This window comes from Scylla paramamosain, chromosome 20 (genome assembly GCF_035594125.1).
Source record: "Scylla paramamosain isolate STU-SP2022 chromosome 20, ASM3559412v1, whole genome shotgun sequence".
Lineage (NCBI taxonomy): Eukaryota > Metazoa > Arthropoda > Malacostraca > Decapoda > Portunidae > Scylla > Scylla paramamosain.
This window is the reverse complement of record NC_087170.1, coordinates 604,227-630,767: the sequence shown is the minus strand read 5'-3', so window position 1 is coordinate 630,767 and position 26,541 is coordinate 604,227. Positions and strand designations below refer to the sequence as shown.

Genomic DNA, 26,541 nt, shown 5'->3' with positions numbered 1-26,541 from the left:
TACCATCCTTCAGCGGCCTGGAATGCGCGCACCTAAATCAGCGTGAGTGGACATCGGTGGGCTGCGGGGAAAGTTGCTAGAGGCTTGCTGCAGGAGGGCGGAAGGGATGAGGGGCGCGGGGTAGTGGTGAGAAAGAAAGGAGTGTAGGCATGATGAGTTTGGTTGTAAAATTGTGAAAAGAAAGAAAGGAATACGGATAATGAAATATTAGTTAAAACAAAAATAGAAAAAAATGAATAAAAAGGTACAAGGATGAAAAATAACGAAATCTGAAAAAAAAAGGAAGCAAATGTGGAAAAATGGAATAGCACTGTGAGTGAAGCATGACAGTGATTCCCCGCGTGGTAATTCGCATTAATTAGTGGAAGGTGTTACACAATTCTGTCTAAAACACGTCTGCTTGGAAAAAATACATATTCTCTCTCTCTCTCTCTCTCTCTCTCTCTCTCTCTCTCTCTCTCTCTCTCTCTCTCTCTCTCTCTCTCTCTCTCTCTCTCTCTCTCTCTCTCTCTCTCTCTCTCTCTCTCTCTCCTGCGTGGCCAGATAAGCTGTAGCCAGTATCACTTTACTAAAACACTTGTTACGCAGCCTGGAATGTTCAGGAGCTCATCACGAGGCAACACAACTAGCGAGGCAAGGAGAGAGGCAAGGACGGACAGACCAGACGGACGGACGAACGGAGGGAGGGAGGGAGGGAGGGAGGGAGGGAGTCTGGTGTGTAATAGGCTGATGTACTATTCATGCCTAGACGCTCGGGGACTGCTCCTGCTGTTGCCGTGAAATTCTCCGCCACACCAATATTATTACCCCAATATGACCCCCTTCAATTATGTTGTTGTTGTTATTGTTGTTGTTCTCTCTGTGTGTGTGTGTGTGTGTGTGTGTGTGTGTGTGTGTGTGTGTGTGTGTGTGTGTGTTTCATAACAATTTGACATGGCAGGATGCAAAACGTTTCTCAGTAATGAGCGTGTTCACATCCTTCTTCCCGCCACGAAAAAAATAGAACACCTAAGACGCCACGGCAGTGAGAGAGAGAGAGAGAGAGAGAGAGAGAGAGAGAGAGAGAGAGAGAGAGAGAGAGAGAGAGAGAGAGCACTTCTACGTTCTCATGTCGTCATGTTGCACAAGTTATTCAAGAGTGGCATTCACTAATTCACCAGCACGACCTGTCAGTACACCGAGCACACGCTTCCTGGAAAATGCTGCAAATCCTTCCCATGATACTACGTGTTTATGAAAAGCAATGCTTCTCATCAGCAGCAGCCCCTTGCTTTCAGATTCATGGGGTGAGTTTGCATTAACTGCTTCTCCCGAGCGGACGTGTTTCCATTACTTCATATCTAACTCAAGCAGTCTCCACCAATATGTTAACACTTTGCCTAATTTGTGGTTCATGTTCCTTCATTACTTTCATCGAGCAACTGTCGCCACACAGTGAAATGCTCTCGTCGTTAAATGCAAGGTTTTCATTACATTTCACATTATTCTAACCTTTAACAGAGAGAGAGAGAGAGAGAGAGAGAGAGAGAGAGAGAAAAAGAGAGAGAGAATGATGAAGCGAATAGCTTTGCCTTGAGCTTGTTCAACACTGCCGCGTGGCTGGCTGGCTGTGTTGTGTGATCCGTGTATGTATTAGCGCGTCTGGCGCGACACGTTTCGCTTATATACTAGTTTATAGCCGTGCCTGTGACTGCAGGAGGTCCACGCCACACGCCGTGTTCGTTTGTATATGAAACTGCAATGGTTTAGTTTTTACGAGCACATCAAAGAGCCGCACGTCTCATTAAGTGTTTTTACAGCGGACCGCTTGCAAGGGAGGATTGCTTGTTTACAGCAAGTAATTTAATTAAAGATTCATGTTATACCTTCACTGTTTTAATTAAATCATGGTCATAAGAGTTGAGGGTAATGAGCAGCATGTACGTAGCTCTTTGTGTGACGCTCGGTGAGACATGCAACACTGTCTGTCTGTCGGTCTGTCTGTCTGTCGGTAGTGGGAGTTAACACGATACTTGGGAACACTGCGCCGACTCCTTAAGCAGTCAAGGCCTAAGTGAAACACGGGATTCATTGTCCGAAGCACCAACGACACGAGATGGCAACCCAAACACACACACACACACACACACACACGTGGTAATGGCTCTCCCGCCCACCTCATCTCAGCAAATGTTTGTTGGCAGTTTTCCACATTAATAGGCCGCAATTTTCCTTAAGTAAAGTCGTCTTGGTCTCGTTCGGAGTAAATTACCATCATCACAGTAGTTTGTAGTTTATTTTTTCATCCAACACTCTCAGACTTCCCCACACGTCATATTGGCAATTCTCTCCTTCCCCCACCATTCTCTCTCTCTCTCTCTCTCTCTGCCGTCAACCACAACGTGCACACCTTCCCTCCTCTCCTCACCTCAGACTCTGTTGACTGATAACTAACGTGCTTAATTTCCCATTGGTTTGTACCGGAACTCCGCCAGTCCCTACGCACCACAGATGACAACTCTGCTAACGCCTGTCAGCCTCCAGTGATCCCTCGTTACAAACTTTTCTGGACCCTGACCGGAGGAGGCAATGAGTGTTGTTCTGTCTGCCTGCCTGGCCGTGAATAGGCTAGTGAGTTGCCCGCTAGGTATCCTTACAGACCTCAGACCTTGCCGTATTGCTCGAAATTAAACCAAGTACTGCTAGTTAATTCAGACGGGTCGCAATTACTATGGACTCGTGGAAGACCAAAGCTTTTCCGCTCGAATCAAGGTCTTAACGAAGGCGATGAAACACCTCCACCGAACCCAAGTGAAGGCGAGCAGACGGAGTGGCGGGCAGGAGTGGTGGGTCAGTGGCTTCTTACCTTGACCTCCGTGAACACAGGTGACGGCACACTTACCTGCAAAGAAAAGGGATTATCAGCACGGTTGTTATATTCTACCTGAGTACAGCCTTACTGTATTTTTTTTTTATGTGTGCATATTTGTTACATTAAGAGTGTCGAGCTGATGATGAGCCAGCTTTGGACTTAAATAAAGCGTAGAAATTGCAGTGAAAGGAATATGAAAAGTAACAAGTTAGACTACGGAAAGTAACAAATAAAGATCAAGGAACGTTTGTCCGCCATCTTCCTTTCCATCATCACATCCACCCTTTCAAAAAATAGCATTATAAAAGCCATACTATAACTTTTTTCCTCCCGTCAAATAAAGTCGCCATTTCCTATTTCAGTGGAGAGCCTGTGAGCTGCAAACACCACAACTTCACGGCGCCTTTGTCCCCCCTCGCCTGGCTGGTTGTCTTGCATCTCTCCGACACTCCAATTCGTGACTCAGCCTCCACTCGTCCGTGAATCCCCGATGCACCCTCACCACCACTACCTTTATCATCACCGCCCCTTCAATAGATTGGCTTCTGAGGGCAGCTCCATTGTCCCTAACCCCTCTCTGTCCGGATTACGTTGCGTCTATTTTTGTTTGTAATGATTTATTTCTATGTGTTTGTTCTGTCATTGTCTTCCTTCACACACACATACACACTCTCTCTCTCTCTCTCTCTCTCTCTCTCTCTCTCTCTCTCTCTCTCTCTCTCTCTCTCTCTCTCTCTCTCTCTCTCTCTCTGTATATATATATATATATATATATATATATATATATATATATATATATATATATATATATATATATATATATATATATATATATATATATATATATATGCCTCCACTCCCTCAATCCCTCCCTTTTCCTCGCAGCCAAAAGGTCAATGGCATCAAGGCAAATCTAATCTTCATGTTTTGAGTTGCGGAACCTTTCAAAACCATTACTGGTGAGGCAGAGAGAGAGAGAGAGAGAGAGAGAGAGAGAGAGAGAGAGAGAGAGAGAGAGAGAGAGAGAGAGAGAGAGAGAGAGAATGTGACAGGAAAACAAAAAAGTAAATAAAAAAAATGAATAAATAAAAAGATATATTAATTTTAGGTCCACTTCTGTAAACATGGCGGGGCACGAAACCTGAGGCGGCGTGCTAAATGGTATATATTCTGACATTTGTTTTGTCCATTTGTTTCTGTCTCATTAGGCCGCTAATGACACGCCGCTACTGAGGAGGAGGGGCGGGAGAGGGTGCGGGAGCTCAGGGAGAGAGGGGAAGGAAGGGAGGGAGGTTCACTTATTACGCTCAACACATAGCCATTAAGAGTTTCATTTGCAATCGGCAGGATAAAGAAAATAGGTACAGGTTATAGCAAATCACGGAGGCCGAGGCGGGGGTGTGTGGGTGCAGGGTGGGTGGCGGACGAGGCGGGGTGGGGATGTGCGGGTGGAGGTGGGTGGCGAGGTGAGGCGGAGATGTGCGGCTGCAGGTGGGCGGCAGAGAGAGAGAAAGAGAGAGAGAGAGAGAGAGAGAGAGAGAGAGAGAGAGAGAGAGAGAGAGAGAGAGAGAGAGAGAGAGAGACTATAACTGAGATGCAGGAAACTTCTAAATGAAAAACAACAAGTTCTGTCGCCTTTACTAATAAGAATGTATCTCTCTCTCTCTCTCTCTCTCTCTCTCTCTCTCTCTCTCTCTCTCTCTCTCTCTCTCTCTCTCTCTCTCTCTCTCTCTCTCTCTCTCTCTCTCTCTCTCTCTATCTCTCTTCGTGGCGGTCAGAGAGAGCTGGCTGGCACTACAATAGGCTTTGGTTGAAATGTTCCAGTTATACTCTCTAACTGCACTTAAATAACTAACTTTTCCAATATGGCAACACGTGATTGCCCAGAACACTCCCTCAACCCTCCCCCTCTTTCCTTCCCGAGTGACGGCAGGCGGAGGCACGGGCGGTGAGACGTGATGAGAGGAGTAGTGGGCAGTGATGGGCGGGCCTGGTGATGTATGGAATAATGCGTGGTGTTGACAAAGAATGGGATGAGAGGTGAGTGATGGTGGTGAATACGCGTCTAACACAAGGACAAAACAAACAAGTACACACAACACCAAACAAACAAGGAATGCAACCAAGCCTCGGGTCTCCTTCACCAGCGAACAATTGCTGTATTTCACAAGGCAACACAACAAGGGGACATTTAACAAGCACTTAGGAATAACGAATCACATGCAGCTTCTTACCTGCTATCCTGCCTATCTGCTAATTTTCTACTGGTATTCTGTCTTTTTCTTTGTTATTATTCTTCCTTCACTTTTATGTTCCCTCTCACGCCGCCTCCTGCTGCCTGATCAGCCTCGTGTGGGTGCCGCTCATACCCCCTCCTGTTCTCGTCACCTTTACTCTGCTCTCCCACTATAATATTATTTTCCCTCCTCCTCTCTCAAAGCTTCCTCTCTGGCCATGTCCTTTTACCTTCCTTATTTACTTCATCCCTGTCATCTCATATTCCTACTTTTCCTCTTTCCTTTCTTCCTTCGCGGCTCAGTTTTACGCTACACACATCTCATGCCTCCCTGCTCACTACAAACCTGCTGACACTTTTACTCTTGTCACAGCACGGTGGCTTTTCCTTCCTGCTTTCCTGCGTGACTCCTTTTATGTTCGCTTTTATTCCTACTTTCACACTCTTGTCTCTCCTTCCCTCCTTTACTTCCCTTTCCCTGCCTCGCCGCGGTCGCCATCAACGCTCCCTCAAGGCTCTGCCGCGGGAAACCTTAGCCTTGCCATCTCCTTTTCGCCTCCATCATTCTCAACACACTCCGCCTTCCTCTCTAAACACACTCAGCTCGCCTCTCACACTTGTGCATGTCGTCTTCGCTCATCACCACCACTCCCTCACTCACTGTCTTCCTCACCTCACGCTAGTCCCTCTCTTCCTCCTCCTCGTCCTCCTCCTCCTCCTCCTCCTCCTCCTCCTCTTCTTCCTTCCCTATTGCTCATAAAAGTTGCCCTGTTTTCTTTACAACCCCTCGGACGAATCTTTTATTCCTGCAGCTTCATAACCACTTTCCGTCACATTCTCTCTCTCTCTCTCTCTCTCTCTCTCTCTCTCTCTCTCTCTCTCTCTCTCTCTCTCTCTCTCTCTCTCTCTCTGTCTGTCTGTCATTCATTTTTTCTGATAGACACTCCAAGTTTCCTCTTTCCATTTCCAACTGTCTCCAGCATCTATTTCCTTCAAAAGTTCTTCCCTTTCTTCGTGGCATGGAATCTTTCAAGCTCACCAGAGTTTCCTTAAAGTTTTCCCAGGTTGGTTTCCTTCAACACTTCCCGCCACAAGACAAAAATACGGATCTTCAAATTCTTGAGGATATTTCGCAGCCAAAGTTACACATTTCCTAAGAAAAAGTTGTCCTCTACTTCACAGCATCTTTTTCTTCTTTTCTGTCCCTTTCCTTTGACGATGAGACTCACTCCACACCTCACCACCATCGTCACACCGCCAAGATCGTTCACCACACCACCAGCAGTATTCGCTACACCGCAAGGAGCTTTACACTAATAATCACCACCACTGACCTCAACACGCCAGCCGCCACGAAGCCTTGTTGCACTAACCACGCCACCACCGCACTGTTAGCCACGCCTCCACGGACCTTTCAAGTCTTCAGCACATAACACGCATCATCGAACACTTCGCCGTACAAGGTTCATCAGAATCTAACTCTGTCTCCCATCTTCATATTCAGGTTCTCTATTTTACAGCTACGCGCGCATAGGAAGAAGCCTCCGCCGTCCTCCCCCGCCACTCCTGCCGCTCCTGCCACGCCCTGCCTTCATTATCTCTTGCAATGGAAGCTTCATGCTCTTATTTTAACTTAAGAAGAGACACTGTCATATTCGATGCAAACTCCTTCTCCTGCCTCTTACTCCTCCTACCTCCACCTCCTCCTCCTCCTCCTCCTCCTCCTCCTCCTCCTCCTCCTCCTCCTCCTCCTCCTCCTCCTCCTCCTCCTCCTCCTCCTCACGCAGGTACAAATGATGTTGAAAACACTAGGTCTGAAGAGCTCATGGAAAAGTTCAAGAAGATGATACAGCGCTTCAAAACTAAATCCAATAATATTATTGTTTCAGGTATCCTCCCCCGCATCAGGGCACCGGCTGTCTTCTACAACAGAGCCTTCAGCACTAACAGCCGTCTCCGTTCTCTTTGCACAGAGGAAGGTGTAGACTTTGTTAATCTATGGGACAACTTTTATAATAAACCTTCTTTATTTCAGCCGGATGGTTTACACCTAAATGGAATTGGAGCAGCACGACTTGGTAGACTCCTTAGTAATAAAGTTTCTATTTTCAGACCAAAAAACGACCAGCAAGATCGTGTAGCCCCAGGCTCTTAGTAGCCTCCTCGCGCAACCCCTACCTCCATGTGCAACACTATAAAAAGCTTGCCTAATCAACGCTCGCAGCCTTAGAAATAAATTTTCAGATTTAGAAACCCTGGCAGCTGTAGAAAACTACCACATTATTGGTATTACTGAATCTTGGCTGAACTCTGCAAACAGAGACTTTCTTGCGGAATACAACTTGCCAGGTTATGAAATGTTCGGCAGTGAAAGAAAAGACAGGATAGGTGGCGGTGTATTGCTGTATGTAAAAGCCAGTCTTCAGCCAACCATACTAAAAACCGAAAAGATTAACAATATAGATTCAGTCTTCTTGCATTTAAGAGTACGTTCTAAGAAAACTGCTATAGGTCTTATTTATAAGCCTCCGGTTCACAATGTTTCCTCCGATAAGAATTTACAAGATCAAATCACTGAAATAAGTAACACTTTTGATACAGTCATCTGTGGAGACTTCAATCTACCTGTTAACTCATGGGGAAATCCACCTAACTCTCACTCTGGTCACGACTTGTATAATAATTTATTAGAATGTTCCCTAAAGCAACACGTTCAAGGACCCACACGAGGTGACAACATATTAGATCTTGTTCTTTCAACAAACGATGACTTCATATCTAACGTTAATATTGGTCCTGAATTTAGTACAAGTGACCACAAGATTGTCTCCTTTAACATCAACCTTCAAGCATATAAGGACATTGCTAGCAACGAAAAAGTTTTCATATATAAAAAAGGAGACTACGACAGACTCAGGTCAATTCTTTCTGTCGCAGATTGGAACGCTGAACTTGGCGAAAGTAACATTGAAGAATCATGGGCGAAATTTAAGTACATTTTAGAAGATGCTGTGAAGGACATGTATCCCTATGCGTAAAAGACGTCCATGCAAGAGAAATAAACCTAAATGGTGGACAAACAACATTGAGTCACAACTACAGCAGAAAAATCGTGCCTACCGTAAATATTTGTCCTCTCAGAATGAGGCCGATAAACTAGAATACGACAGACTCCGACGCGAATCAAAAAAGCTCATTAGACAGAGTAAGAAAAATCTAGAAATGTATATTGCAAGCATTGCTAAATCCAATCCCAAAGAATTTTACAGTTACGTTCGAAATAAAAAAGTCATTACATCTCACATTAATCACATTACACTAGATAACGGTAATTTTGTCACCGGAGAAACTCAGATCGCGGACACACTGAATGATTATTTTGCTTCAATTTTTACAGAGGAAAATACTCATACAATCCCTGAACCACTCCTTATGCTCCACAACATAACCCCCTTAAGTGTCTGCGTTTTTCATGAAAACGAGATAATCAAAGTAATTGATAAGATGAAAACTGACAAAGCCCCCGGCCCAGATGGTATTGCACCACGTGTCTTGAAAGAAACTAAATTCCAAATTTGTAAGCCCCTTTCGTTGCTTTTCACCAAATCATTTAACTGCGGTAAAGGTTCCCGAGGATTGGAAGTTAGCTAACGTTACCCCTTATAGAAAAGAAAGGCGATAATTCACTTCCAAGTAACTACAGACCTATCAGCCTTACATCTGTAGTATGTAAACTAATGGAAACAGTAATTCGCAATAATTTAGTGAACTTTCTAGAGGAAAATGATTTAATCAATGACTCGCAGCATGGCTTCCGAAACAGACGTTCTTGTCTAACTAATCTGCTTGATTTCTTTTATGATGTTTTCACCATGTACGACGAAACAAAGGCAGTAGATATAGTGTATCTAGATTTCAAAAGCTTTTGACAAAGTTCCCCATAAGCGGCTACTAGCTAAATTGAAGTCACATGGTATAAATGGAAAACTTCTCAATTGGCTTGAAGACTGGCTGTCTGAGAGAAAACAGCGCGTTGTTTTAAATGGTAAATTTTCAAACTGGCGAGAAGTTCAAAGTGGTGTACCACAGGGATCAGTGCTCGGCCCTGTTCTTTTCCTTATTTACGTTAATGATATCGATGAGGACCTCACCTGTAAAGTATCTAAGTTCGCTGATGATACAAAAATAATGAATAAAGTAGTCACGTCAGAGGATAAAAGAAAATTACAATCTGATCTCGACCACTTAGCCACTTGGTCAGACAAGTGGCAGATGAGCTTCAATGTAGATAAATGTAAAGTGTTGCACATTGGTAATAATAACGACCCCACTGATTACTTAATGAACGGTACCGAGCTTTTTAAGGTTAAGGAGGAAAAGGACTTGGGCGTTATAATTACCTCAGACCTCAAGTCAAGTAAACACTGCTCGGAAGTAGTTAAAACAGCAAATAAATTGGTTGGGTTTATTGGTAGGACTTTCGAATTCAAATCAGAAGGGGTAATTCTCACATTGTTTAATACACTTGTCCGACCTCTACTTGAGTACTGCGTCCAGTTCTGGTCACCCCATTACAGGAAAGATATAGACAAGCTGGAGAGAGTCCAAAGAAGAGTTACCAAGTTGATCCCACGACTGCGGAACAAGCCTTATGAGGAGCGCTTGAGGGAACTCAACTTGTTCAGTTTAGAGAAACGGCGAATGCGAGGTGACTTAATTGAATTGTTTAAGATGTGTCGGGGCTTTGATAACGTAAATGTAAACAACTATCTCATCATTGACAGTTCCAACACCACTCGAAATAATGGCTACAAGATTATAGGTAAGCGTTTCAGATCAGACGAGGCTAAGTATTATTTCTTTTAATAGAATTGTAAATGTCTGGAACTCTCTCCCAGCACATATTGTCGATAGTAACAAAATAGAAACTTTTAAACAAAGGTTGGACAATCACCTCGCAGCAACCCCTCATATAACGTACTTTGCGCCTACATAAAATGTTTTTTTTTTTTTTTTTTTTTTTTTTTTTTTTTTTTTTTTTTTTTTAGTTACTGTAGTGAATAGTATAATTTCTCTTTCATCCTTTCCTATCACATCTTAGCCTTTCCTCCTCCCTATACTCTCCTGTTTTTCCTTCCTTGATCTCTAGTGTCCTCCATCCTCTAACCCTTAGAATCTGTAGTGGTAGTGGTAGAATAGACACACAGACAGCCTCGTTAGGCCCAGTAGGGCTGTTGCTGTCTGTTCTTTCCTTTGAATTCCTTTGTATTCCTCCTTCTCCTCCCCCACGGGCAGCTCGGCAGGGACGTGCACGCACCCGGCCTGACATCCAGCTATGAATACCACAAGACCTGCTTTGCATATTTCCCGTGACGATGCAGGAAGGCCCACCCCACACCCACGCCCCCCGGAATGGAGAGGCCCGCCCCACGCACCCCGGGGATGGGGAGACCCACCCCACGCCCACCCCAGGGGAGGGACACCTCATGTTTACGTTTTGTGAGTGATATGTTTGGACTGCACAAACCTTCTTTTTGTTACGCCCCGCTGCCTTAAAACGTTCACGAAGGATGGAAGGTTACATCGCACTGGCAGCACAACGTGGGACAATTGGTGACCAGGCTGCCGCACACCCCCTCCTGCTTGCTGCTGCTTGCACACATCCGGCACTCACGGTGACTGAGGGCACGTGTGGCTGCAGCGATCCGTGGGGAAAACACCACCACAGAACACAAAGGTCAACCTGTTTTCCCTCGTTTGTGACCATCGAGCAAACATGTTCCGGATTTACATCACAGCGCGACAAAAGACATCACGAGGTTCATGAATGTGCTCACGTCTGCTGCACGATAAACTCTTCTCAGCACCAGGCAAGGCCACGCGACCCTCGAGGGTGTGCGGCGGAAAACAAGGTGACGCGTCTTCCTTCAAATGACATAACTACCAAACCACTCGTCTGTAATTTGCTAGTTTTCATATGCTGAGTGTCTAACTCTCTCTCTCTCTCTCTCTCTCTCTCTCTCTCTCTCTCTCTCTCTCTCTCTCCATTCACTTGATCACTACCACCACCACCACCACTACTACCAATACCACTATTACTATTAGCACCACACTATCACACTCATAATACACACACACACACACACACAGCCAGTCTATCTCTCTAATCCTTTCCTCCATGTCATATTCCCACTCCCTCCTACTTTTCCTCACTTTTCTCCTTCTCAATGCATCCCTTGCCTCCCCCTGGCTGAGGTGGAGACGGGTGGGGGATGAAGGAAGGTCTGGGGCAGATGGAGGAAAGTGAAGTGGTGGAGGAAATTGGAGGAGTTCCACCAATAGGTGTGGAAAAAGCTAAGAAATTTTGTCACGGATGTGTTAGAAGAAGGACTGGAGGAGGAGGAGGATAGAGAGAGAGAGAGAGAGAGAGAGAGAGAGAGAGAGAGAGAGAGAGAGAGAGAGAGAGAGAGAGAGAGAGAGAGAGAGAGAGAGAGAGAGAGAGAGAGAGAGAGAGAGAGAAATGTTAATACCGTTAAGTTACAATATCCTATTACACACACACACACACACACATACACACACACACACAGGGCAGAGGAAGGAGAGGTAAAGTGGTGGGCAGTGACACAGGCACGGGGTTGGGAGAGGGCAGGGAGGAGCAGGCTGGGGAGAAGGAGGGTTTTCATGGTGGGGGCTCTGAACGGGCCTGCAATCCTTCAACTTATTTGAGACATTTTTGGGTTATTTATCTATTTTCATGGTTCACTCTGGCTTTCCTTCACGTCTGAATCTAAAAACACCCGAAAGTTCAGCTAAAATATTGATGTACAGACAGGGAGGGAGGCAGGGGAAAATGTGCCGCTCAGCCCTTATATTTACGTAGCGCAACACACACACACACACACACACACACACACACACACACACACACACACAGTCCTACCCGAAGATCAGTCTGAGCTCTTTCCGTAGGGGAACGGCTTGCTGGGTGACAAGCAGTGTGTGTGAATCACACACACACACACAGTGGCGGCCAAGGGGAAAGGTCTGATGACGTCGCGTTTTCGGAGTGTGCGCACTGAACGGGGCACTACTCAATGTCTTATTTGAGGCACTTTTGGGGTTGTTTATCTATTTCCGTGGTCAATTCTCTTTTTCTTCACTTCAAGTCTGGAAACACTGGGGAGTTTAGCTGAATATTGATGTACAGACAGAGAGGGAGGCAGGGGAAAATGGCCGTCTCGAAGCTTATATTTACGTAACGCAATTCATTATGAAAATCGCGAAAAGAAAGAAGACGCCCAGACAGGAATGCACTACATTTTCTGACTTACTCTTTACTTTAACTAATACACAAAATATAAAAACATTACCGAACTCAGTAATAATAACGAAAACTCCAAAAAACAATCTGTAACTTTTAAGAACGGTACCACAAAAACACAATAATATCGAGAAAGGAAACACAGCCAGACTAGATTATATATTACAGATTCTAAATACAACATTTTTTTTTTACTTTCCAGATAAATAAAGAAAACAACCAATTCCTCATCGTATAAAGAGAATAATTTTTCATATCCAGTACCGAACTTATTCTAAATTTGAAAATTCGAACTGCGAGACTAGATTTTATTGGATGTTATTACTTGGTAATGCCATGTTTCTTATATTTTTTTAAGTCTTAAATTAAATACCAATGCAAACCTACGCGTGCCGGTAAGAAAAAGTGAAATTAAATAAAGTGAAGAAGTTGTTATTTTTGTCGACAAACAAAAGCACAGCTAGAACAGATCTTATTATATTTTCTATAATTTAGTATGTCTTTCTATTAATAAATTAAATATCAAAACAATGACAACTCCATCAATAAAAGGAAAAATAATAATATGTTGCCAAAAAAAGTTTTTTTTTCCTCGTCTTTTCCTTTCCGTACTCTCCTCCCTCCTCTTCCATACCCCTCATACTCCAAATCCCCCCTCCACCACCCCCTACTCCGCATAGGAGTCTAGGAAAACACCTGGAAACACCTGGAAAACCCTAGAAATTATGCTAAATACTGACAGGGAGAGACGGAAACTTGTTACCTTCGGCTTATCTGTGCGAGGCTCGGGGGGATCATGGGCGCCAAGGATACTGTGTGTGTGTGTGTGTGTGTGTGTGTGTGTGTGTGTGTGCGTGAGGCAAAACGATAGAAATGCTAGTTGGATGGGTGATTGCTCTCAGGTCCTACTGGAACCTCACATCGACGCCAACGAAAGGATGAGTGGGCGGGGTATCCATCATGACATCTAGTCTCGCTGCCAGTGCCTGTACTCGTAAATTTTAGCAAGTTTACATTGCCTCTATTATGAAGATACGAGACCAAAGCATATTTTTGCCAGTCAGCTCGGGGTATCAAACATTCACTGCCAAAACAGCATCCTCATCCGACGCTCTCTTAAGATTTTATTTGCTAACAGGACAGGACACGGCACCTCAAACCTTTGGTAACATACTAAAACCAGAATTATGAGGACATTTCTGCCAGAAACTCCACTACTTTCAATAGGCTTTTTAATAGGCTCTACATGAAATTGAGGATTTTTTTATCTTTTATTTTTTTTATGATTCTCGTGATAGATTAACAAGATTTCTACATTATTAACTGGGGAATCACTCTTCAAATATCTTCGGCTAATGACCTCTTGTGACCTTTGAAAACAGTTGTGATGAGAGAGGGAAGCGTTTCAGGGCCTAAGACAGGGAAAGGCTTCTCTAACTCACGCCTCTCCCCTTTTATCCCTCCTCCGTAACCTCTGACATTGCTGACAGCTAGCCCTCGCCCCCCTCCACTCGCTTCTCTCAGCTGTAGCTCGCCCTCCTCTCCCTCGCTGTCACTCGAGCTAAGATGTGCAAGACTCCTCCCCTGATGCAATATTCCTGTGTGAACTCTTGTCATCACCACGTTCTTTAAAGGTGGAATCTCTCTCTCTCTCTCTCTCTCTCTCTCTCTCTCTCTCTCTCTCTCTCTCTCTCTCTCTCTCTCTCTCTCTCTCTCTCTCTCTGCACCGCGCAAGATCAAGCACAAACAAGCAGGACGTGGCCGAGATGGATCCCGCGATACTCGGCTAACTCCGCTTCCTTGGGCCTCGTCTTGTCCCGCTCAGCCAGGGCGACTTGCGGCGGCGCGGCTTGCAAGGACACACTGCACAGCTTCGAGCAAGACTCCCCGCTCAGTTTTATTGGTGGTGTGTTTACAGATACAGCAAGGAAACATAATTATAAGCAAATACATGAGTAGTTACACGACGCGACACGAATACAGGGAAGTAAAGATGGAGGAGACGATAATAAGGTTAATCAATCAAGTAAGGTACGGTAGATGACTTGCACAGGTGAGATAAGGTGTACAGGTGAGATAAATGGGGAGAGTCACAAGAAAGAAAGACGACGAAAAAATAGAAAATAAAAAGTTATAAAGAATATGAACGGTAGCGACGGCTGCATGCTGTAACCCATCACCCTGCACCCCATTCACCTGTCTGTCTATCACCCACCACCCAACACCTGTCCACCCATCATCCCATCACCTCCCCTACCCATCACCCCATCAGCTCGGCAAGGGCGGCGCGTCCCTCAGTGATGAAAGACGCCCCAAGATTAACTGGCAAGACAAGATGGCAGAATAATGGTGCCGATCAAAGGCGCGGGGTGGCAGGAGAGCGGAAAAACTGGACGGCTAATTTGCCTGCGATGTCTCAAGACCCCCTCCCCCCGCCGTCCGTCCCCCCCTTCCCTCCCCCTGCCGCGCCCCTTCCCTGCCGCTGCTGTCCTGTCCAGCTCCCTCATGAACCACACAACACTCAACACTTCCACTGGCATGGGAGGAAGGAAGGAAAGAACATTCTCTCTCTCTCTCTCTCTCTCTCTCTCTCTCTCTCTCTCTCTCTCTCTCTCTCTCTCTCTCTCTCTCTCTCTCTACTCAGACCTTAGATTAATACTCATTACAGGGGGATAGCTCTCGCCTTTTTTCCTCATCTATCTTTCCCGTCCTTTTCCATTTCCACGCCCTAATTATGTATATTTTTCTTCCATTTCCACGCCTTGATTATGTATATTTTTCTTCCATTTCCACGCCTTAATTATGTATATTTTTCTTCCATGTCCACGCCTTAATTATGTATATTTTTCTTACATTTCCACGCCTTAATTATGTATATTTTTCTTCCATGTCCACGCCTTAATTATGTATATTTTTTTTTTTTCCCAGACGTACAGTGATACAGAAAAATATTCTTACTAAAATTGCCCGTGTCATTTTGACTCAACGAACGAAAAAATACGGAAAAATATTGTTTAAGAGAGAGATGCACTGGTAGCCCTGCAGGGTGTCGGTACACCTGAGCGTCTCGAAATTTCTGGCATTTGAGTCCCTCCAAGATGCAAAGTAACAATACCAACACGCGTGTCTTACGAAGTCTCCATACTGAATGGCTATGGAATGCCGGAGGTTGGCTGGACGTCCACTTTGCATCTGATATCTGTGATCAACGAGTCAAAGATTCGAATCCCGATGTGATGCGCTACACGCCTTCGTGACGTTTCAGACGTTTCAGACAGCCAGGCTTGCCAGCTATTCCGAAATTGATAGAATCACTCTATATTTTTCTTGAATTAAGCGTTCATGAGAGTAAGAATAATTTTGTGTACTTGGTAAGTCTTGACACACACGCGCCGCCACGATCCGTGGTGCGAGGCTCCAGAACCACAGCATTCTGCACCCAGCAGGGGAGTCGTCTTCTTTTGTCGTGTGTTTGTCTTCGTGTTGGGTTGTGTTTACACTCACCATGACCTCGAACTTCCCAAGCCAGGCGTCACTCTCCTTTCGTTTATCCATCATCACTGCCTCAATTCTTTTTTTCTTCTTTGTTTCCATTTCAATCTTTCCTTCCCGCACGCTCCATCAACGCTCCTTTCTTTGTGCTTATCATAGTTTTTTTTTTTTTTTTTTAGTGGTTATATTTTTTTGTTTCCCGTCGCTTCCCCACGCTTCCCACGTGACTCACAAAACGTGACAGTCTATGTAATACCTACACACACACACACACACACACACACACACACAAAACTTCTATCTTTCTGCTTGCCGTGAAGCACTGAAGCTACACTCGGGCACACACTGTTCTGTGTGGAAGTCAGAAACAGTGTGCGGCGAGGACAGCTTATTCTCACTGGCTGGAATAGACCTCGTGACGCAACACCGAAAGGCGATTAGTCTTGATCTTGAAAGTTTGCTGGAGCGGGACATTAATTTGTTATTATTGGGAGTAAGTTTGAGGCCACTACTAATATACACTAAGAGCAATGTCTTCTCCTTCATTTCACATAAACGTGTCACGTGTAAAGTGTAGAGAAACAAACCTTCTCATCTCGCGAACACCAGCGTCAGCTTCCGTCAGCTGACACTTCAGTAAATTTGGATTGACGGTCCTTATGGCGCTAATGAAATATTTCGTCCAGCATTACGACATCGAACTTTGTATTCCCTGATGGGAAAAGTTTTCACAAGCTGCTGAGAGAAAACTCTCACCACTAGCCTCGCTGCCCGAGGCTGTCACTCCTTGACTTGCAGCAACACAACAACAAAGTGCCGCTTCTTTCCACTTCTGTGCCATGTAACGCCGTGCTACACCTCCTGTCAAACCAATCAGTTTGTTCATCATCGATGTTTTTTTTTTTCCAATTGCAGTGCCTCCTGACAATTCCTTGATGGTTGAAAAAGCAATATTCATTGAGGAGTGGGCGGAATTGTTCTCCTGCCGCAGCGGTGAAGCACTCGTTTCCTTCATGAAAAGTTATTAATGAAATCACTACATAAGTGTTCAGTATGATGAGGCCTCACCTCTGCCAGCCATCATTCACTCCTACATAAAAATGAGAAGCGCGTCAGGCGTCGCCTCTCTCGATACAAGTTTGCATATTTAATCTGACAAAAAAATGAGTCCATGAAGAATTTCAGCCGCGCATCAATCTTCCTAATCCTCCGCGCTGTGCTGGCCATTGCACCTCAGCGTATCGAATATGTTCATCAATACAGAGATGGGAATAAATTATATGAAGATTGATGATGAAAAGAGAAAGTGAAGCAGACACAGGAGAGACAGGGCTGGTGCTACGGCGCGCGCTTCCTTCACTGAATAATGTTTACACACAGACATCGTGCCAGTGGTACAAAACAAGACGCGCAAGCTTTCTAACAACTCATGGCTTGAAATAATGCAATAATGTCTTTTGAATTGAATCTCAATTTTGACATTTCTTTGCTTTTAACTAATTATTTTATCTAGTGAAGAGCACCAGCAGATAACACTGACAACACAGACAACTAATGTTATTATGATCAGAATATTTCAGCTTACATCACAAAAATTCACCCAGCACGAACCCGGGGCCATCGTTATTAACAACACTGAACCCTTTCTTCCCCGGAGAGAAGCGCGGGTGAGGCTCATTCCCGCTCCCCTGGTAGTGAAGTCTGCGCCGGGCAAACACTGCCTCCCGAGGTGAAAGAAGCTTCGCCTCTCTGTCCCGGGAATTAAACATGGGTCTTTTGTCTTGACCGAGCCGAGGGTGCACTGCTGTGAGACAGAGAAGCAGCGAGGCACAGCGGCACAGCGGAGCGCCTGGCGGGGCCTCGCGCCGGGACCGCTGCCGTAACTCATCTTTCATAATTTCGTGTGTAACTGGGAGACGACCATTCACCGGAATTTATGACTGAGTTACTCCCGTGTTGATTGGATGCGTTGCGCCTCCAGCACGACGACTCAAGGACGCGCTGTTGGGCCCGTCTCGCTGCCGAGGAGCGCCTGGGAATTATGGTGAAAAAAAGTTATTTCTCTTTGTAACTAGTTTCATTGTAAAAGGTGACAGGCGGACATAATGGGCAGGAGAAAAAACGTGCATAAAGTTTGAGTAGTTTAAAGCTTCCTTGTAAGCTAAGGAGGCAGAGAGGTGTGAGGCTGCTCAGTAAATCATGGCGCTGTGGAGGGCAGTGGTGGCGGCCGCGGCTGGCTTACTTGCTTGTAGGCAGCGTGAGGCAAGTGGTGAGGCAGCAGGAAGCATGAGGCAGGTGGTGAGGGCAGCCGGCAGCGTGAGGTAGGTGGTGAGGCAGCCAGCAGCGTGAGGCAAGTGGTGAGGCAGCCGGCAGAGTTCAGATGAGGGCAGCGGGAGGCAGGCTGGGTGTGTTTTTGTCAAATAGATACATCCTCAGTCGTTGCGAGCAAGGCTAAACAGACAACCAGCACCACCACCACCACCACCACTACCACCACCACCACCACCAACAACAACAACAACAACAACAACAACAAACACCAACAACAGCAGCACTAAAACATCATTAGGTCGTTTTGGTTTCTCATTAAAAGTTACATTAATTCTGACGCCGTTTTAAAGAGGGATATAATTAGAGGGACCCTCTGAGCTGACGGGAATCAGGAAAACCTAAAAAGTAAAGCGAAAGAAAATCATTCTTTGCATGATAAAATTAAGTGGATTAAATCTTACCCACGAAGAAAATCCCGCCGGGCACCGTAATGAAGTGAGTGTGAGCGTGGGGCGGCGGGGAGAGGGGGGAGTGTGGACGGGGCTGAGCGGGGCAGAGCGGGGGTGGGGCTGGCGGGATTGGGTGGGATGGAGGGGGACGGGCTGCAAATGTTATCAGAATTTTTCTTGGAATAACCGTAACATGAAAGAAACGAAGGAAGGAGACAAGAAAGAGTGAGAAGTGTAGAGCAAGGACGCTACAGGACGGGGCGGGCCACCGGGGCCAGTCCACGCCGCGCCTCACCAAGCGGAGTGGTGTTGGAGGGAACCGTGAATGCCATCAGGGGAAGGGGGAATCGGAGCGGCCCGCATCTCTGCTGACGTGGCACATTCGTTGACATTCCGTTCTCTCTCTCATGTCTCCTTTCTTCTCGTCTCCCTTCTAATAGACACATTCAGGAATCTCGCGCATGCATCGTGTTCACCGTCTGGCCACAGCAGCAGTCACTTCATCGTGATGGGTGACAACTGCGCCTCCCACACTCCGTCTTTCTCCTTCCGGCAATCATGTTATTCACAACATAATGGATGCGTTGCTGAAATTTCGAGGCGCGGGTCCCTGCATGCAGTGCAGACCAAGGCACTCCCCCGCCAGGCCGAGCTGACAGATCAGGGCCAGTGACGTTCACGTGTGGGCGCGGCGGCTGACTCTTCACCAGCAGTCCTTAACGAGTCCCCGGGAAGCAATTGGTCGCTAGGATGCTTAGTCAGGTATTAAATAATCATTAATTTAACATTTTCCTTTCCACTGATAACCTGCCCTTTCAAAAATAAAAAGAAAATAAATAAATAAAATAAAATAAATCACCATTACTAGTTTGCAAAATAAATCACCATTACTAGTTTGCAAAATAAATCACCATTACTAGTTTGCAAAATAAATCAGCATTACTAGTTTGCGTCCAATTGCTTCAGTCCTGTACAGTGTACACGGCAAGGTTTATCAGGGAACGGGTCGTCAAATAAATAATACAGACCTCGAACATTCCAAAGTGAGAAGCGCTGGCCATGTTGGCGGTGCTGCAGCTGTGCGGCGAGTGAGGCGGCGAGGCGGACGCTGAAAACTTGCTCTCTTGACGAGTGTAGGGAAGCAAATGAGGCCCGTGAGCTGATAAAAAGGAAGAAGGAGAGTATTGTGATGACTGGAGTTAGAGTGGGGGTGGACAGGTGAGTGTTGGCTGGTGAAGAAAGCAGGAGAGGCGGACATTGAGGCGGTGATGGGGCTGACGTGGTGATGATGAAGTGAAAAGTGAATAATGGAGGCTTGTCCCGGGCGGAGCCTGGAGGCATTTTGTGAGGCCGCGAGTTTCAAGATTCATTAAACAACATCTCGGAAAGTTAATTATTGCGGCAGAAAGGAAGAGGAGAGGAAGAAAGAGGAAGGGAGAGGAGATCAGTGAGGAGAGTGGAGGAGGGCGGTTAAGGATGGCATTTGGGTAGGTCAGTGAGGAAAGATCATGGTGTGAGGGGAGGTGAGGGTGAGGGGGAGGGACGTAGGAAGGGTGGTGTGAGGGGTGGACGCTGTGGTCGATACTCGTAGGAAAACAAAGTCGTGAAAGGAATCGGCGCTGCCGAATACAAGGGCCCTGGAGCGCCTGGTTGGCGGTGACACTGCTTCAGTGGACGTACTCTCTCTCTCTCTCTCTCTCTCTCTCTCTCTCTCTCTCTCTCTCTCTCTCTCTCTCTCTCGCCTCATTTCATGATTGCTTTCCATTTTCCATCACTCGTCTCTTTACATGTGTTATCCATTTCTTTATAACTGTATCTTTCTTCTCGCGTCCACACCATAACCCGCTGATGCATCTCCTTCGCCTCCTTCCACACACACACACACACACACACACACACACACACACACACACACACACACACCCTACCTGACATGTCATCGCAGTTTTCCTTCCCAGCCTGTGACATAATTTCATAGCGGAGCAGTGGTTCCCAAACTGTCTTACATAACGTCCCTTTTCTGATTCTAATACCAGACCTGCACGCTGCCCTCAACACAGTTTTATTGTATTTATATAAGATTAGATACCTTTACATATTATATCTAGACACTGTTTATGGAATTAGGAAAAATATTATTTGTGTGGATTAAAACAAATTTAATAGAAAATATAGACACGAGACATTTTAATTATATTTGCTTCGAGTTATTTTTTTATCATATACTTCAAAGCAATGAATTCTGGGCAGATAACTTCACGCTTCTCTGGATAGTGTGTGTGTGTGTGTGTGTGTGTGTGTGTGTGTGTGTGTGTGTGTGTGTGTCAAACTGTTGTCAGCATGTCACAGCAGGTCAGGCCTCAGCATCGGCAGTTGCAGCAAAGACGTGTCCAGCGAGCTTGTCCCTCTGCAACGTGTCACTTGTCTGGTCTGGCAGGAAGTTTTGCTTGTCTTGTGTTTGGCCGTAACGTATCTTACGTCCTTCCTTTCTGCTTCATGATCCAGTAAGAGATTATATATGATGAGACTCAACTCACGCCAGCCTGGACGGGACACAAGCAAGGTCTCGGTCTGGTGCTGCTGCTCTTTGTCTTCGCCGACTTGAAATTAAATGTGCCAAATCATCGCTAATATGTCCCCGAGGCTCTAGGCCAAGCAGTCTGTAATATTTTTTAATCCAGGAGCCGCAGTGTGCCCAGCCCAGATGTGTTCATTTCTTTTATCACCTTTACTAACCCACCACCACCACCACCACCACCAGACAGGTGCCAGGGTATGGTGGGTACGCAGTGCCTGGCCTCACCCTCGCAGCATTACCAGAGCGCACTTCAAACCATTTGCGGCACATATTTCGTTTTATAATTTTCAAACTGAATCAGTTTTTCCAGCTCCACAGCGAGGCATAATTTATAGAATGGCAGCCATGAGTGGCAGACATGAAAGGCAGCAGAAATTGCCCTTTGGGATAGACTCGTGGAATTAGAGGCGGAAAGGAAAATCTTAGAGTCATGACTATATTATGCATCCAGTAAAAGCCAAAGAGAAAATGAGCAGCTTCGTATTAACTCTTCGGCGAGAAAACGAATGATAAGAGAATCACTTTAGCCTTTGTAGATTGTTAGAGAGAAAGGCTGTGAGGGCATCAAGTAAACAGGAGCAGTGCTCGGATGATCAGGCGGCAAGGAGCAGCGACCTTAGGTGTGCCGGGCGCGAGAAGGGAAACAAAGGCAGCATGGTGAGCAGGACGGAAGGCAACGGAAGCTGCCTTTAAAATGGAACACGATCATTCCCAAGCGACGACCGAAGGTCGCGAGGCCCCGAGGAGGTTGGATGATGACTCCCGGAGAAAAGTGCTTCTGGGACGGCGGGAGGGGCGGCAGGGCACCACCGGGAGGCTGGGGAAGGAAGCCAGACTCCAGTAAAAGGAAAAAGTGATAAAGACAAGAGGCACGACACTCAAAAAGAAAAAGTTAACCGACACAATAAAATCAAAGCACCAACAGTCTGAGCTCGGAAGAAACTGGCCAAGTATAACAATTGATGGAAACACAGAAGGAAACGAATGGAAAAACTTGTAGCCTTGGCAAGAAAACAGTTGACGGCGAGAAAGACAGAGACGGTAGGGTCACAAACAACGTGCAGATGAGAGTCAGGATGAAAACAGAAACTGCATTGAACTCTCGTGCATCTGTGACTGAGAACACATTGCTTACGTCAATACTCATCCTTTGTAAGATTGATTAAGCAACAACTCACGAGGCAGCGGTAAAATTTCCAGGGATGAGTTTAGATGAATCAGGAGCGTAGGCGGCCAGATTTACTGAAAGGAAAAAACACACAAACCTGCTCCCTTGTAACAACATAGTGAGCGCAATGCCGCCGCCAACACACCTATATGCGTCATGAGGGAAAATATAAGAATTGGTACCGAATCGCTGTTCAATATAATTATTATACACTTCACTATTTTACATATTTGCTCAACTTGCCTCCAAATAGCGGCAATAACCGACTAGTTTGTGCTTCGGAAAATTATAATTACATTCATGTCCTCGGTCACGCGTGCAGGTAAAATTAATATGAATTTTACCGTTTTCATTTCCTATAAGCGGCGAGGTTATGATGACGTCAAGAACTCCAGGCATCATGGGAAATGAACGGGAGCACAGAGGAAGACACCGATCATCTCCGTGACCTCTGAAAATAACTCATGAGATTAAGGTTTGTGAATGCTGGCTTAAGAGAGGCTACAGGAGAAAAGCACTGGAGTTGTTGGTCCTGTTCAGGGTGTTTATGATAGTTACACTCACTAACGTAAAAGAAAAGAGGAAGACATAAAGGCCAAAAGGCTCCTTCACGCCATCATCCAGCCATCTTAAAACAAGGTATCATTCAGGAGCGCAAGAAGCAAATATTTCAGCTATATACCTATAAGGAACAGAGATAATTATTACAAAGACTAAAACTAGACAGGAGAACAGCTTTCCTCGAGAATTCGCAAAACTGACCTGCAGGAAGTTTTTTTTTCTTTTTCTTCTTTGGAAACTGAAAACGTGAACTTGTCAGTGAATTTCGAATATTCCTCCACCCTTAACTTGGAAAATGAATATGTAGATGACGTGCAACAAGTGAGATGTAATTTAAACAGAGATTTTTCATGTAAAAGATAATGAGAAAATGCGAGTCGACCAAGCAGTGCAAAAATACTGTAGCGTAGCGAGCGCAATGTTACGAAAGTTAATAATGCTTCTGCTGAGGATAAACTTTTAACGTATTTAAAATAAACTGAGGAATTTTGGTGACTAAAACTAAGAATACGTTAGCTGATTCAGCTTGGCGAAGAATACTGCAATGTGCTGACAGTGTTTCCCGGAAGCCACCGAGCTACAACGAATAACCTTACAAACTTTTAAAGCACAAGCGCACTGCACACAAACCTATTCAGCGTCATGAAGACCACTGCAATGTACCGGCAACACTTAGGCATGTATTCTGAAACACCTCACCGCTGGGCTTCAGTATAAGATAATTTGGGAGCCACCGACTAAAAATAAACTTACAGACTTTTATCATAAACTCAGCACACGAACCTGAGATAAGCGGGCAGCGGGACACATGATTTGCTGTGCTTTATGCAAACAAATCACAAACACTACAATCAAGCGCAGAAAACATTGATCTTAAAACTTCCAGATCCCAAGGTTATTACGCGAGTTACTCAATTACCTCTTGTATCTCTTCTCGCAAATCTCAATCTCACTCCAATCTCATTCTTTCTAATTTCTCATTCATTCCTTTTATTCCTTCATTTACACAACCCGGGGCAATTACGGTCGGGAGAGGGACGGGGCCGTAAAATGAATCTCGAGAGCCATCGGGGCGCCGAGACAAAGATGTATTATATGGAGGACGTGCCCCATAAAGTGAAGCACAGGGTGGGTCATGAAGTGCCGCGGTGCTTGGTGCTTCTCCCTTGAAGACGTCTGGGCCAGTGGTGGTGGTGGTGGTGGTGGTAATAATTGAAGATGTAGTGGCAGTAAAAATAATAGTAGTAGTAGCAGTTGTTGTTGTATTAGTTTTAATAGGAGTAATAGTAGATTAGTGATAACAATCTTTAAGTAAAACACCCAAAAATATAGAAAGATAAAATGTAATTTAGTTTAGTGACAGTGCCAGTCATGCCATGCCCTCCCCCACCACCACCACCACCACTACCACCACCACCACCACAACTACCACCACGATCTTTATAGCACAAGGGCAACTGCGTCCAGAGGTGCTTGTGTCTGCTCCTCTCTCTCTGTCCTTCCTGTCTGTGAATGTATTTCTGTCTGTGTCTTTCCTGTTGTCTGTGTTTGTGTGGACTTCTGTTTGTTACTGTATCTATACGAGTGTCTGTGTGAGTGTGTCTGTTTTTGTTTATTCTGTATTTCTTTTTCTTTCTATTGTGTGTGTGTGTGTGTGTGTGTGTGTGTGTGTGTGTGGTTTACTTTTGTATGTGTGAGAAAAGGAATGTTGGTGTCTTCTTGTCTGTGTCAGTCTGTCTGTCTCTCTGTCTGTCTGCTTATCTGTTTTTTTTTTTTTTTGCGTCATTATGTTTGTTCTCTCTCTCTCTCTCTCTCTCTCTCTCTCTCTCTCTCTCTCTCTCTCTCTCTCTCTCTCTCTCTCTCTCTCTCTCTCAACAGTACCATATTGCAGACGTGCGCGATATATCTGCTGCTGGAGTCCCTAACATCATATTCATGTACCAGGTGTGTGTGTGTGTGTGTGTGTGTGTGTGTGTGTGTGTGTGTGTGTGTGTGTGTGTGTGAATGTGTGTGTCAGGGGCAGGTGAGGGGACAGTCGTCACTTGGGACATGAACCTCTAAGCAGAAGGGTCTGCAAAAATTCCTCAGCTTTGAGATCGGGACAAAAAAGGAAGGAGAAAATGGTGTTATCTCTGAAAAAAAAAAAATACAGATTGAGTCGTCAGTAAAGCCCGCCGCGTGCTCAGATAAATTGGAGCAGCTGCCCTTTAACGTAAACAAAGCGGCAAAATATTTCAGCTCACACAAATAAAATGATAAAAAAAAAATACGTTTCATTACAAAAATTGCCGGGAATAAAGGTGAAAAGTGTGTGCAATGTGCCAAGAAAGACTACACCGCGTTTGACTGCGTTACGAGGACCATTCATGCTTCAGCCAAACAGCCAGACGAGGCGGGCAGTAAAAAGCTGAGTGAAGGGACATGATTAACACAACATAACACAACACAACACAACGTAACTCATCACAACACAACACAACACACACAACACGACACTCCCATAGTACCACACCCCCACACTCACCACCTCACCGCCAGCACCTCCAGTCGGCCCTCTGCTCAAACTTATACTTTTCTTGCCTCCTTTAACCATCCTCACTATTTTACTTGGGTTTCAACGGACTCCATTTCCTCCTCCCACGTTGTCTCTGTCTCTGTCTCTGTCTCGGTCTGCTTATATGTCTGTCTACCCTGCTTCTTGTCTGTCTGTCTGTCTGTCTTAGTGTCTTCCTGTATGCCTGCAGTGTTCATATATGTTCGTCTGTTTATATGTCTGCTCTCTCTCTCTCTCTCTCTCTCTCTCTCTCTCTCTCTCTCTCTCTCTCTCTCTCTCTCTCTCTCTCTCTCGCGGCGACAGTATGGCGGGGCGGCGTCGGCACACAGGCGGGAGCGGCACGAGGGCACTCTGGCCTGACGAGAGGGATACGATCAACGATACTCGGCCAAAAAAGTCTCACTAAGGACCACGAGGGCATAAGTGGCGCCTCGTCCCCGTGACTCTGCAAGCGAGAGCTCTCCTTTTGCCACTTCACACGAACCACGAAGGAGGGATGCCGAGTGAAAATAGACGATGTAGCGACTTTTTTCTCTTTTTAAATACATGAGGAATGAATGGTTTATGTCGCGTACTGAGAGTTGCGGTGTCTGCGTTTTTTGCATGTTTTGTTTTTCTTTTTTATGTTTATTTTGCAACCTTGCGTTCCCTCCTCAGCTGTGTTACTGGACGCGGCAAGTTGTGGCCTCAGTCTGCCTCACGGTGGGTTTGGAGACGAACTCAACCATAAGCGAAGAGAAAATCTCACAACTGAGCACCGCCAACCAAAATTCTGTTCCGGAATCACAGATCTACAAATTGAAGCATTACATTCTGCAGGCGCTGATCTGCAAGTTACTTCTTGAACTTGCGAGTTTGCAGGAGCAAGCGCAAGCTCAGCTGTCTCGGTTTCAGTAGAGGGCATGAGTTGTATTTGGTTCATGGATACCAATAAAGGTTTTTACTAGCTCTAGGAGGAGGAAGTTTTCCATAATAAGGGATTTAATAATCATCTCGAGTCTTTAATCATATTTACATTTTTCTGAATAGCGAAGATGATATAATGAAGTCTGGAAAT

At 45.4% G+C, this 26,541-nt stretch overlaps 1 long non-coding RNA gene across 1 annotated transcript; it reads left to right on the top strand.

The window, feature by feature from the left end:
• Positions 1–3: 3 nt before the first annotated feature.
• LOC135110727 (uncharacterized) lies at positions 4–3,496 on the top strand. The gene is made up of 2 exons (XR_010273386.1): positions 4–2,865; positions 3,214–3,496. It is a non-coding gene; the product is annotated as an uncharacterized LOC135110727 (long non-coding RNA).
• Positions 3,497–26,541: the final 23,045 nt, after the last annotated feature.